The sequence below is a fragment of the Hibiscus syriacus genome, unplaced genomic scaffold (assembly GCF_006381635.1).
Source record: "Hibiscus syriacus cultivar Baekdansim isolate YM2019G1 unplaced genomic scaffold, ASM638163v2 tig00111566_pilon, whole genome shotgun sequence".
In the NCBI taxonomy this organism is placed as follows: domain Eukaryota; kingdom Viridiplantae; phylum Streptophyta; class Magnoliopsida; order Malvales; family Malvaceae; genus Hibiscus; species Hibiscus syriacus.
In genome coordinates this window covers 823983-837653 of record NW_024063122.1, presented here as the reverse complement: position 1 = coordinate 837653, position 13671 = coordinate 823983, and the positions used below count along the sequence as shown (strand labels likewise).

Below are 13671 nucleotides of genomic sequence, written 5' to 3'. Positions count from 1 at the left end.
AGTCTAAAACTGAATAAAATACATATTCATGCTATGCATATGCACTCATCTAGATTCTTTGTCTTTCCCTCGATTGATCCTACTTGTCGATGGTTCCGGAACTCGATTAGGCTCAATATCTACATAAGCAAAATTTTCTAGATGATTATCAGATGCCTAAGTCTTGAAATTAACCTCTAATAGCCTACCAATTTAAGGAATTGATAGTTTAGTCTCTCTTCTTTCTTTTCTTTTTTTTATTATGGGGGAATCGGTTCCCCCTAGGGGTATCGATTCCCCTCTAGCGTTCTGGAAATTCATATTCGTTTGAGGGGGTATCGATTCCCCTTGAATGGGTATCGATTCCCCTAGCCCAGAAATCCTATTTTGAGCTCGAAATTCACTTCTTTTCAGCTTAAACCTTCATATTTTACTTCCTTTAATATTCCTAACTTCCATACACATATTTAAAATCATTTCTATTCCATAATCACTTCTTTAAACCCAAAATTCCATCATTTACATGGCATTCAAGAATCACACTAAATTTTCAAGGTGTTCTAATTCCAATTCTAACACTTCATATCCCTTAATTAACTTGATGACAAGTCAAATCTCACTTTCAATTCTTATTATGAACTCTAATATAAGATTTCACTTTTCTACTTCCTTTCTTTAATTCTTCATATACTTCTCATCTTGAGGTTTTAAAATAATTTAAACCTCCTTTAAGCTTAACTATTGCCTAATGGTCATGAATCAACCATAAATTCATCAAGAAATTCACTAACAAGAGAATCTTACCTTAGCTTGGGTCTCACGTATGAAGAAGAAGAAAGAAGAAGATGACTCTGGAAGCTTGTTTTTAATTTCCTATATATCCACGTGGTTAATATAATACTAACCCCCATAATTATATTGCTATAAAAAGACCATTTTGTCCTTCTAATCTTCCTTCTTTATAATTCAATCCTACACAAAATAACTCAAATAAGTCATTAAACTCTTCCATCATTCTACTTAAATCATCAAATGCTGAAACTTTACAAATTAATCACTAACCCAACATGGAGGATGTTACACCTGGGCCCCAAAACCACCACCAACATGAGACATATTCTTAGTGGTTATAAAAGATATGGCATGTCCATGTTTAAAAATCCCTAAAGGTTGCATCTTACCAGATTCATTGTTAGAAATTCAAATGGCAAAATATGTGGAATGATTTCTTTTACAAATTTACATGAAAAAGATTTATAGATAAACCTTGAACATTCCTTCAAGTTTGTTTATAAACTGGCTGCTACACTCTGTCTTCAGCTGCAACATCGTACCAACATAATTTTAACAATTTAATACAATCTTTATTGTTTAGAGCACACGTCATTTAATTAAAAGATGAAGATACTGACCTTAGAAATTATGGATTTCTCTGTATCAATAGAATCACTCTTTCCTATTAGCAGTCTTTTAGCAAGATCCTTCTTATCGAATGCTTCAAAGACGTCCTTGCCCTTAATTATCAATAAAAACATCATTTATATCTCTAGCATTTGCTTGAAGGGAAAGAAAAGAAACAAATGCACATAAAAACTGTTATTTCAAGAAAAGGTTATTTAATCATTTTTATCAGCAAACTCTACCTGGATGAACTTGAATAAAACCAAAACTTTATCCAGTGTTCCCTCTAATTCCTCTTCAGAAGTACCCTTATTACCATCACGAAGCTTTTCATCGAGAAACTTTGCAATTAGCTCAGCAGGTTGATTCTATTAAACACAACAGTGTTCAACCAACAGTCAAGTTTAAAATATGGTGATCTAAATAATGATTATTACTTCATTGATGTATGGAAAAATAATAATGCATTTTAAAAATAAAATAATCTCCAAATACAAAGGACAAGCATGGTAACCTGACAAAGGGTAATTAGATGCTCAAATGAATCCTTAATAGTGTTGCAAAATGCCTCATTCTTAGAAAAGCTTTCTTCCAATACAGAGTCAAGTAAGGCCTTGAATTCTAACAAAGAAGACATCATATCCTTGTCTTTCTCTTCATCCATAACAATGGCCTGCCCAGTTCTCCGAATATATTAGCTTAGGGCCTGCCTGAGTGATTTAAGAGCATTGATCCTTGAAAACAGTGAGTACATCCTCTGAAGGTCCTCTATACGATGTCCATCCATCAGAATCTTAAATCCCTGTAGAAATAAGAGAAACAATAACCATTAATAAGATGAAAACACAAGCAGGTACTCAAAACACAAAGGAAAACCAAATATACATATTCAAACCATATCAAGAATATAATGTAAATGACGTTGAAGGAGCTGCCTTTCTACTGTTGCTATAAGTGGCTTTCTTGTAATAGAATCCAGGTAGAGTAAACACCTTTCATTTTCTTCATGTAACCTCATCTGCATCAATACACACGAATAGTTACATAAACTTACAAAAAATTGTAGAGGGATAAAGATTCAAATTCCATATATATGGAATAATGTGACAAATTTAACATTCTTTTTAGAAGGATAAAACATGCACAATTCAAAATACAGAGTAACAATCACTGCTATCTGAGAAAGTGAAATATGAAGAGGAACCTCTACATGCTTCAAGTAATCTGGAACATCCAATTGCTGTATGTATTTCATTCCTTCAGCTGCATAAAACTCGGATGTGCACTCCAGGAAAGGCTTCTCAAAACTTTCTGAGTAAATACCCAAAGCAGTAAACATCTTCAAAAGATGGTTAAGTAGTGTCCTGTCAACTGCTTCACCAAACCTGCATGATCAAAATAGACACAGTGGATTACAAGATACAAATTTAATTAACACCTGAAAGATAAGAATTAATTACTAACATCATCCAAGAAACTAAGGGGCAAAATTTATTTGGAAGGAAACTAAATGCACAACAATTTTTAGGTTTTTCCTTGAGAATAATGGAAGAACGGATAATTAAAATGAGCTAGAACGAAGTAAGTTATAGTTAAATTGATTAGGCATCCTAATTGACCTTTCTAGGAACTTCTTTCCACAAAGGAAGATATGTAACCACCTTCTACCACTAAAATCATAGAAAAAGAAGTAAAACAAGCAAAGGAATAGTAACATTGAAACAACATTGCATTTTTTGCATAGGTTGTTACTTTGAAACCCACAAAAAATAAAAAAAGGAATTTTTTTTGCACATTTCAACTTGAATTTTATTAGAGTTACCTTTCACTCTCAATCATTCTTAAAAGACCGGTGGCAGTTTTGTGCTTAACTTCCGGATCCAGAGAAAGATTTTTACAGAAGAGTTGCAGGCCCATGTCCCACAAAGAACGTACATTTGGGTTTTGTTTAACATATGTTCTATCCAGGTACAAGGCTATACCATGAATCATCAACATTTGATCACAAAGATCTTGCCAACATTTCTCAACAAGCGATAAGAAAACCACCAGGTCAGGGCTTTGCCCAACCAAAGATCTTAATGCCGCAGATATATGTTCTTCGCATTCATTTTCAATTCGTTGATACATATTTCCTCCCATATTGTGCAGGTAAAGATCATTGACAGCCTGAAGGGAGAATACCCAATTATCAAGGCTCAATATTGCTCACTGCAAATGGCTATAATAATCAAAATAGAGAGATAGGGGAAAAAGTGAGACTTACCTAGTAAAGTTTCTCCAAGTCACAAGGATCTGGTTGCTTCAGAAATATAGAATTAATGGCTGACTTCAGCTTTGCCCATGTTTCCTCCATAAATTTGTAGGCAAAGAGAAAAAGAGAAAAGAGAAAGAAGGGGGAAGCAAGCGGCGTGAACTTTGTTATCGAGGGAGAAGAAGCAGGAAATGATGAAAATAACGGGGGGAAATTAAAATACAACTTTTACAGATGACACACAATTAAAACTGTACTCTGTGTTTTTGCAATTTTTTTGGATTATGACTATTAAATATGACTCACATTATTGTAAGTAATAAATCGTTCAGATTTTAAAAAACATGACATTTTTTATGACACACATTTTTTGCAAGTCATAAATTAGCGTGTGTCATTAAAGGTATATTTTCTTGTAATGTATTATATCATACCAAATTCATATGTCATTTCATGTAACAAATACATATATATATATATACTAATATTATCATTATTCACATTCTTATTATTATCAATATTATTTTCATTCATTCATTTACTCATGTGATCTTATCCTTAACCTTTGTGCACATCATATCATACATTTCACAAATCAAACACATAGCATCACATCCAATTTATTTAAGTTAATCATTTTGTTTGCCCATGGTACACTTGTGAGAACTAAATATATGTGAGTACGTAGAGGTTGTACACAAATGCTGTCACCACAGCTCATATAATCCCCACTAGGGGCGCGTAGAATTTGTCCCAAAGGACCACAATGTCTCGAAGGACCACTATGTCCAGAAGGACCACATATCACATATGTCCCAAAGGACCACTCCTTAAGAACCATATACATATTCTAATGGACCAAATAAGTGTATCGATGTACCGCATATATGTTCCAAAGGATTACATATATGTCCCGAAGGACCACGTAGAACCCTTGACTCTTGGCATGAGAACTATATATCTAGCTCTCATAACACATAACATGTGCATTAATAATTATATTTATCACACATTCTCATATTCATATCACATAGGCATATAACTCATGGCTCTTTATCACATTGCTTATATCTCTTGATCATTTACCCACATCGCTTCTTATCACATAGTTCATAGTCATATGGCTTATCTCATAGTCATATTTTCATATCTTCACCTAGTCACATAGCTCATTCACATATACATGTTCTCATATAATTCATTGTCACATGGTTTATATCATACTCACATAACATGTATTCACAATAATCATATAACATACACAATAATATACATCACATATATACATATCAAATACATGCTTATAATCATGAATTTATGCATTCTAATATAGAAAATAGACTTATTGCAAGTCTTATTTCCTTTCATCATCATATAATAACTAATATGCACTCACCTGGCCTCACTAGTCAATATCGATCTCTTTTTTTTTTCTTTAATGACTATTACTTGTCAACTTGTCCGGACTTTGCTCTCGATCGATATCTACACGAATACACAATCTAATAAATATCGTAATTCAGATTACTTGCAAAGATTCTTATCGAAGCAAACTAAATAAAGAACTAATTTCCACTTCTCAACTTAAATAGTATCAGTACTACCCTCACAGTACTGGTACTTCTATGCTAGGGTACCTATACCCTACCCCGGTATCGATACTAATATTAGCTTCGATGTTCTCTGGTATCGATACCCTCCACATTGGTATTGATACTCCTTCCTTATGGCATCGATATTGTTCATACAGTATCGATACCTCATGCATAAATTCCTCATGAATTGCCTTGTAGTATCGGTACCTACTCAACCAGTACCGAGACTACCAACCCATAATTCATTTCTTAAACCCGAAAATTCCCTAAAACTTTGCTATATTTCCCTTTTTACACTTCCATAAAGCCTTTAAACTCAACTATACACTCCTAGACTAACTTACTTCACTTTAACACACTTTAACATCTCATATACTCATAGAACACTTGGAACCAAAAATCATATCCATTAATGAACATGTTTTTAATCCACTTTTAATACTTCTATTATCTTAATTATACCCTTGACAAGTAAATATGACTTCAGAATCGATTTACAAACTCTCTCCTAACAATTCACTTAAAAACTCTTAATATTTAATCCCTCATAACTTCTTCATCTTGGAGTTTCAACACACCTTAATCTCTCATTAAGCTTTCTTAATACTCCAAGAATCAAAACTAAGCTTAAAACTCAAGAAATGATCAACTTACCAAGACTCACCTTTGTAATGGAGCTCAAGACCACGATAGAGAAGAAGAGAACCCAATCTCCAAACCTTTCTTTCCTTTTTCCTCTATTTCCACGTTTTTATATCCTTCATAAAGGGATAATAAAAATATTTCCTATGAAAATACCATTTTTCCCCTTACTCCATCAAATATTTACTAAACAATCCTTTACAAATTATTTTCAATCAAGTTCCTAAACTTTTAAATTATTTTGAAATTAAACCTCAAAGTTTTAAAACTTCAATTTTAGTCACTAGCATTGATTTTGGGATGTTACATTACATCATTTTCATATTGGGAGAGAGTTTCTATTTTTTGGTTTATTTTATGATATTTTGTTATGAGTTGCTATGTTAGTGTTTTGACATTGTTTGATGTTGCAGTTGTTGATGTATGCTGATACGAAGCAGGATTGTTGAGTCAAATCTGTAGTATTTGATGACTCACCATCCAGTTAGGGAGAATCTTCTAGAATGGTCAATTGCTTTATTTGGATAATATCAAGGCTAATAAAATGATGGAATTTAAAAAAGGAATTTTCGGAAAAAGAGATTTTCTTATTAGTGGAAAGTTTGACTTTGGAAGGCTATAAATATAGTATTTTCTATGTAGTATATCATCCTTGGAAACCCTAATTTTCATAGCTGCCTTTTTTTCTTTGTTGCCGACTATGGAGGCCTATACTCCTTACGAAAAACAACACTTGGATGTGAAACATGTTGAAGCGTGAGAGTGGTGGCTGACGATCTATTGGGCATCATCTTAGCGATTTGTATAAAACTTGATAAAGAAGGATTTATTTTGTTTAAGATGATTTATTTTTGTTTTCTATTGAGATGTTAAACTTGGATCTTTATTTTAAATATATTCGATGAATTTTATGCTTATTTGATTTGTCTTAGTATCATTGATTGGTGCTACTTGTTTTTTTGGTTGTTTTTAGAGATATAAAGTACCTAGTAATGCTTCGAGAGAGGGTTACATCATGAGTAGAATCAACGTCTGTGAGAGCAACATTAAGCACAAAATAGATTTTTATTGACTATTTTGTTGTAACATTCTTAGTACGCTTATCTGGATTGCTATAAAGATATAGTCTTTCTTTGTAGGTTGATGTGAATATTTTTTAGAGAAGAACAACCTGCTAGGTTAATGCTAGACACATAAATCGTGTTGCTACAAAATTTTCAATTGCATAATTTTGTTTGACATTTCAAAATATTTTACCTAAATCGATCATTGCTTCATTTACTTGTGCTTTAATCCCTTTTATTCTATTCTTTTTTCAATTACATTGCTAGAACAATTCTCCCTACATTAACTATACATAATTTATGTTTTGTCACACAAAAATTCTATGAAGTATTATTAATCCATGTGGATGCAATACGAAGCACTAGTTGTATCCACTTTTACTACTTAATAAATGATAATTTATGATTTCACTGATTGTTGTTACATTATTCGAAGCATCAACAACTCATCTCAATGGCAATCCAAACATAAAAATCAACTTCAAACTGCTATCTACTTGTTGTTGATAATTGATGCAGTGATTTTACTTCATCAATGACTCAAAGAACAACTTAGAAAATATATTAACATGTCACCAAAGCGGCCAAATTAGAGCAGAAAATTCTGATACCAAAATAGAGTGAAAATCGAACCAATAACCGAAATTCTTACCACACAAGCGATCTAATACATCTAACGCTTTGGTACTTTCTTTCTCACACTAGAGTTGATCGAGAATGATCACAATCAACACCTAAAAACATTCAAAACACCCAAGAAAAATAGATTAGATCAATCATCGAATTTATGAAATATAGCGAAATCATGTTTATTTCCAAGAAAATGATATCTAAATAAACTCTAATTAAAAAATTGTTTTAGCATGATAATAATCATCATGTAAAAATAATAATCAAGCTAATAAAACCTTGAAAACATTTCAGAAAAATAGGCTCGTTAGTTAACTCCGAAATCACTTTAATTGAGAAAACACACAATTGAAAGTCATTGTCTATCAAGATCATATTCTTTATGGATCTTTAATTGTTGAAGCATTAAAAGAAACCAATATTTAGGAATTACCTTACTAGAAATGGAATAAAAGATAAAGAATGAAATTGAAGAAGAAACAACTCCACCAATAGTGGCAATGAGAGATTACGACAATGATGATTAAGAATGAAGGAAAATGAAATGAAGAAATAAATGAAGGATAGATCAACAATCAAAAAAGGAATGATGGCAATGGTGATGGACAAAAAATCAACCATGGAGGATAAGTGAAGAGAATTTGGCAAAGCTTCAATGGAATTTTGATGAAATGGATAAAAGGAATGAACCAAAGAAAATGATAGTGAATTTAAGCAAAACGAATTATGAATGAATCAAGATTGATGTCTAGGGGGAAAAAACCAATTCACGGTCGAGAATGGAGGGAAAAAGATTGACTTTTCCAACTTGATAGCTTCATAGATTTTGATATTTGATCCTTTGCAATTTAGTCACTAAAATTGAAAGTTTCAATTCCTTCAATTTAGTCACCTTATAAAATCATTTATAAAATAAAAAAAATACAATTAATATTTTAAAAATCATTTAAACCATTTTAGAAAATATTCATCAAACAAAATTCCTAAATTTAATATTTTTATTGAAAATTTGGAAAACTGACCCAATTATCGGCTTGAACTGTTGACCATACTTTGGGACGTTACTAGGCTTCCACTTCTAAGAAACGAAAGATGGATGGTGAGGAGAGAAAGCAACAAGTTGCTTCCAAGGAGTGGTTGTTTTAAAGCAAAGTTTGAAGAGTAAAAAGTGAAATAAAATGGAGAAACGAGTGGATAAGAGGAAGCAAAGGTCTTAAGGAGGGGCCGACATCTTCATCTCCTTGAAATTTATCTTGGAATAATAGTTTTAATAATTCCTTAAAGTAGAGTAGTTTAGTTTCTAGAATCAAGTTGTTGAATATTGATTATATTTGTCTTCTTGAGAATAGAGTATATGAAGGGAATATGGTTAGTATTTGGAATATGCATTTTACTTATTGGCAGTGTGTGCATAATTATGGTGAAGCTATCATTCGGAGGATTTGGATTCTCTAGAGGGGCTCTATCTAGTTTACTATGATTGCTTCTATTTATGGATGTGTTATTGGGTTGTGTAGTTGACAACACGTACCTTTAGTTGTCAAATAATATAGCTTTAATCTCAAAATAAAATCAAATAAAAAATAATATAGAGAGAGTAAAGGTCAATCCGTCATTTAACTTGCACGGAAATGAGGACTGGATCTTCTAGAAGACGCTAACTTGTATCCACGTCAGTAGTACTAGTACTGATGAGTTTATTCTGTCTGTAGTTTATGTTTGTAATCTGGGGGTTGATAGGAGGAGGTTCTGGAACCATCTACTTGATTTATAGTCCCAAATAAAGGACAAAGCTTAGATTGTCATGGGGTATTTTAATGTGATTCTTCACCTTGAAGAGTCTTTTGATTTTGTGGGATAGTCTTTCTAGTAGGGATAGAGTTTAAAGATTGTGTTGATTCTCTAAGAGTTATGGACCATGTTTTCTCTCTCTCTCCTTTTGGTCCAATCATCAGGATGTAAACCTCTTAAGAGAAAGCTATATTTCAGCCATAGTGTCGTAACCGTCTTTCGGTTGGTACCCGAGATTGGGCTTCGACTTGAAAAATGTGGATTGGAGTCGCCACCGACCACTTTAAAATGAATTTAGGTGGGTCGGACACCATCTTACCTGATCTGCGTTGTACCAGAAACGTGTCGGGTTCGGGAGTCGTTTACAGTCAAGGAAGGGTTAGCACCCTTGAACTGCCCTTTCGGTACCAATTAATTTGTCGATTGTCTTAATTGCGAAAATTAAAAAGTTTAAATTTAAATTTAAAAACCCGATTCAAATTACTTACCTTTGATCGATTGAGATTATTACTGAAAATGGGTCAAAAACGTTAGATAAAAAATAAATAAATAAGTCTACAGAGTAAAAAGTAAAAATAAAAATGAATCAAAGGAGAAGAAAAAAATATTTAATAAATTAAGAATAAAAAATAAAATAAAGGAAAAGGCCCAAAATAAAATAAATGTAACCTGCAAGGTAAAAAAAATAAGTTTAGAATTATAATAAATGGATAAAATAAATCAAATAAATAATAAAAAATTTAAAATAAACGAAATAAAAGGAAGGAAACCAAAATAATTGAGGGACTAAAGGGAGAGTTTGGCCAAAGTTCTAAACCATGTGGGGTTTTGCTTAATTTCATGCGTACAGGAGTTTTTTCATGCATTTGCAATTCAATTTAAAAACCAACTTCTCCTGTCAGTGCTCTTTTCTTGTTCAGTAACGTGGTTGGCAACTGCTCCATAGATCTCATCACCATACTCAAAGTAACGTGTACAACCAAGATGTATCTAATTTCCCCTTCTGGAAAGTCACGGTCCATCTGCCTCCATTAGCACAGACAAAGTCTTCCCACTTAGGCTCGATCTTATGTTTGAAACAATGAAAGTCTGCTCCCACAACCAACTTGCTCGGATGATGCATGTTATTGTAAAGGCTCCAGAGTTGTTCGATGGTTGGGAAAGTGTAATTTGGCTTGTGGGTTATCGAACCAGAAGGTCCATGAATGCTCAAGCGGGTGAGGTTGTTCGATTACATCTTCCTTCAACGACGTCGCATCATCTTCTTCTCCGGCGATCTCTTGCTCATCGGGAGGAATTGAAGTGAGGGAGAAGTGCTGGAACTGAAACACTTCAAAACCGTCGTCGGTGTCATAATCGACGCTAAATGTTGAGTCACCTCCTGATTTTCTAATCATTTTTTTATGGTTTTCTAATCATTTGTTCTTCCCTCGTTTTCCTTTTTGTCTGTGCCTCCTCCTGATTTTCGTTTCACATTTTTCTCCCCCAAAATTCTCTCCCCTTTTCCTCTGATTTTTTCCGTATATAAGGTAATGGGTGGTTGATTTAAGTTAGGTAAATCCCCAATTTTTTGGGATTTAGGCTTTGGTGATAGGTTGTTTGTAGGTGACGAAAACCACGTTCGTTGGTGCCGAGAATCACGGCCGTGGGTTGCTGTTGTGGCGAGGAGTCTGGTTCGGGTCTGTTCCAGCGAACCAGTTTAGGTCTCATCCGGGTCAGACAAAATTTCGTGTCTACAGCTGCCCCTTTTTGTACATTTTTGTGTAACAAAAATAGGGCAAAGATTAAAAGACACAAATTTCGTATGCCATGAATGTCTCATAGAGTTGAAATCTGATGCTATAACTTGTTTGTCAATTCGGTCTTAATGACTCTCTTGCCGTGAGGTTGAGTCGAACTGAAAAATTTTGAGTACGATATCCTTCATCGTGAAGTTGAAATCGAGCTCAAAGCATTGGGAAGTAGCTCCTAGATTGTCTTCTAGCCCAATATACTTTGTTGTTAAGCTGAAATTTAACCTGAATGAAACAGGTTTTTCATCGTTGTGTCACATATAACTCATTCGTCATGAAGTTGACTTCGTATTTTGGGTACGATATCATTCGTTATGAAGTTGAAATCGTAGGTGAATCGGAAAATGGCTCTTTGTTGCCAATCATAGTTAACTTCGGTCTTCTTCTCTGGCTAAAGACCTTTGTTTAAAATTCGACTGGAAAATAATTCTTTGATTCCACCTTATGGTTGATAGGCCCTCGAGCTGAATGAAATTGAACTCGAAAGGTCTTCGTTGACATATAGCTTTTCTTGACTTAAGCTATGCTGCTTGAAAATGGTTGCTTGTCACTAAGGTACGGCTAACCCAGATCTTCTTCTCGATTTGAAAACCTCGATTGCAGCCGGACAGTAGTGTGATTGAGGCGTCATCGAGCTGATTGGAATCGAACTCGACAATTTTATTGACAGATAGCCCTTTTTCCTTGAGCTATTTTGTAAGCTTGATTTGCCTCTAAGTTGAATATAATCGAACTCGAAGGTCTTTAGCAGATAGCCCTTCTCGGCTTAAGCTATGCTGCAAATGATGTGCATGGGAGCTGAGCGTAGTCGAACTCGAAGGTCTTTTGTTGGCAGACACTCCTTCTTTGAGTTGGATATCCCTCGTCGTGAAGTTGAAATCCAATCTAGAGATTGATGCTTCTTGTGTGAACGATTCCCTTCGTCATGAAGTTGAAACTGCGGGTGGCCCCTTCGTCGTTAAGCTGAGCTTGGAATTGGATATCCTTCGTCGTGAAGTTGAAATCCAAGTAAGTTGAATTGTTCCAAGTCCAATATATTCCGCCGTGAAGTTGAAATTGGCTCTGGAACTGGAAAATTGTTTATTGACAACCAGCGGTCCCTTCGTTGTGAAGTTGAACTTGTGTTGCCTGGAGTCCAATATCCTTCGTTGTGAAGTTGAAATTGGGAAATTGACAACCAGCGGTCCCTTCGTCGTGAAGTTGAACTTGCGTTGTCTGGAGTCCAATGTCCTTCGTTGTGAAGTTAAAATTGGGAAATTGTTTGTTGACAACCAGCGATCCCTTCGTCGTGAAGTTGAACTTGCGTTGTCTGGAGTCCAATGTCCTTCGTTGTGAAGTTGAAATTGGGAAATTGTTTGTTGACAACCAGCGGTCCCTTCGTCATGAAGTTGAACTTGCGCTGTCTGGAGTCCAATATCCTTCGTTATGAAGTTGAAATTGGGAAATTGTTTGTTGACAACCAGCGGTCCCTTCGTCGTGAAGTTGAACTTGCGTTGTCTGGAGTCCAATATCCTTCGTTGTGAAGTTGAAATTGGGAAATTGTTTGTTGACAACCAGCGGTCCCTTCGTCGTGAAGTTAAACTTGCGTTGTCTGGAGTCCAATATCCTTCGCTGTGAAGTTGAAATTGGGAAATTGTTTGTTGACAACCAGTGGTCCCTTCGTCGTGAAGTTGAACTTGCATTGTCTGGAGTCCAATGTCCTTCGTTGTGAAGTTGAAATTGGGAAATTCTTTGTTGACAACCAGCGGTCCCTTCATCATGAAGTTGAACTTGCGTTGTCTGGCGTCCAATATCCTTCGCTGTGAAGTTGAAATTGGGAAATTGTTTATTGACAACCAGCGGTCCCTTCGTTGTGAAGTTGAACTTACGTTGTCTGGAGTCCAATATCCTTCGTTGTGAAGTTGAAATTGGCTCTGAAATTGAGAAGTTGTTTATTGACAACCAGCGGTCCCTTCGTCGTGAAGTTGAACTTACGTTGTCTGGAGTCCAATATCCTTCGTTGTGAAGTTGAAATTGGCTCTGAAATTGAGAAGTTGTTTATTGACAACCAGCGGTCCCTTCGTCGTGAAGTTGAACTTGCATTGTCTGGAGTCCAATTTTCTTCGCTGCGAAGTTGAAATAGACTCTGAATAAAGTTGGAAAGTTGTTTGTTGACATACAACTTTTCTTGACTTAAGTTGTGCAGTAAATTTCCTTTAAATGAATGATGGCCCCTTTCGCCAAATTTTGTGAGCCAGATATCTTTCGTCGTGGAATTGAAATCTGTATTGAAACAGGAAACATACTACTCATGGTTGAGTTTGTGTCGAACTGGATTTGTTTTGATCTGGTTCTGATATCTGTAAATATGCCAAGTTGGTTGAGGTGTAGCTAAGCAACCACCATCGTTCTTTAAAGGCGCATGCAAATCGAGTATCCTTCAACCTGAAGTCGAAACTTGACTCTAAAAGCTGCAAAAAATCATATATGCTAAAATGATGAATGTGATGCACCTAAGTATGTCTAAGATGCATGCAACATGA

The 13671-nt window shown here is 34.7% G+C and overlaps 1 pseudogene; it reads right to left on the bottom strand.

The window, feature by feature from the left end:
• Positions 1-1233: 1233 nt before the first annotated feature.
• LOC120165042 lies at positions 1234-3736 on the bottom strand (annotated as a pseudogene).
• Between the last annotated feature and the right edge of the window lie 9935 nt (positions 3737-13671).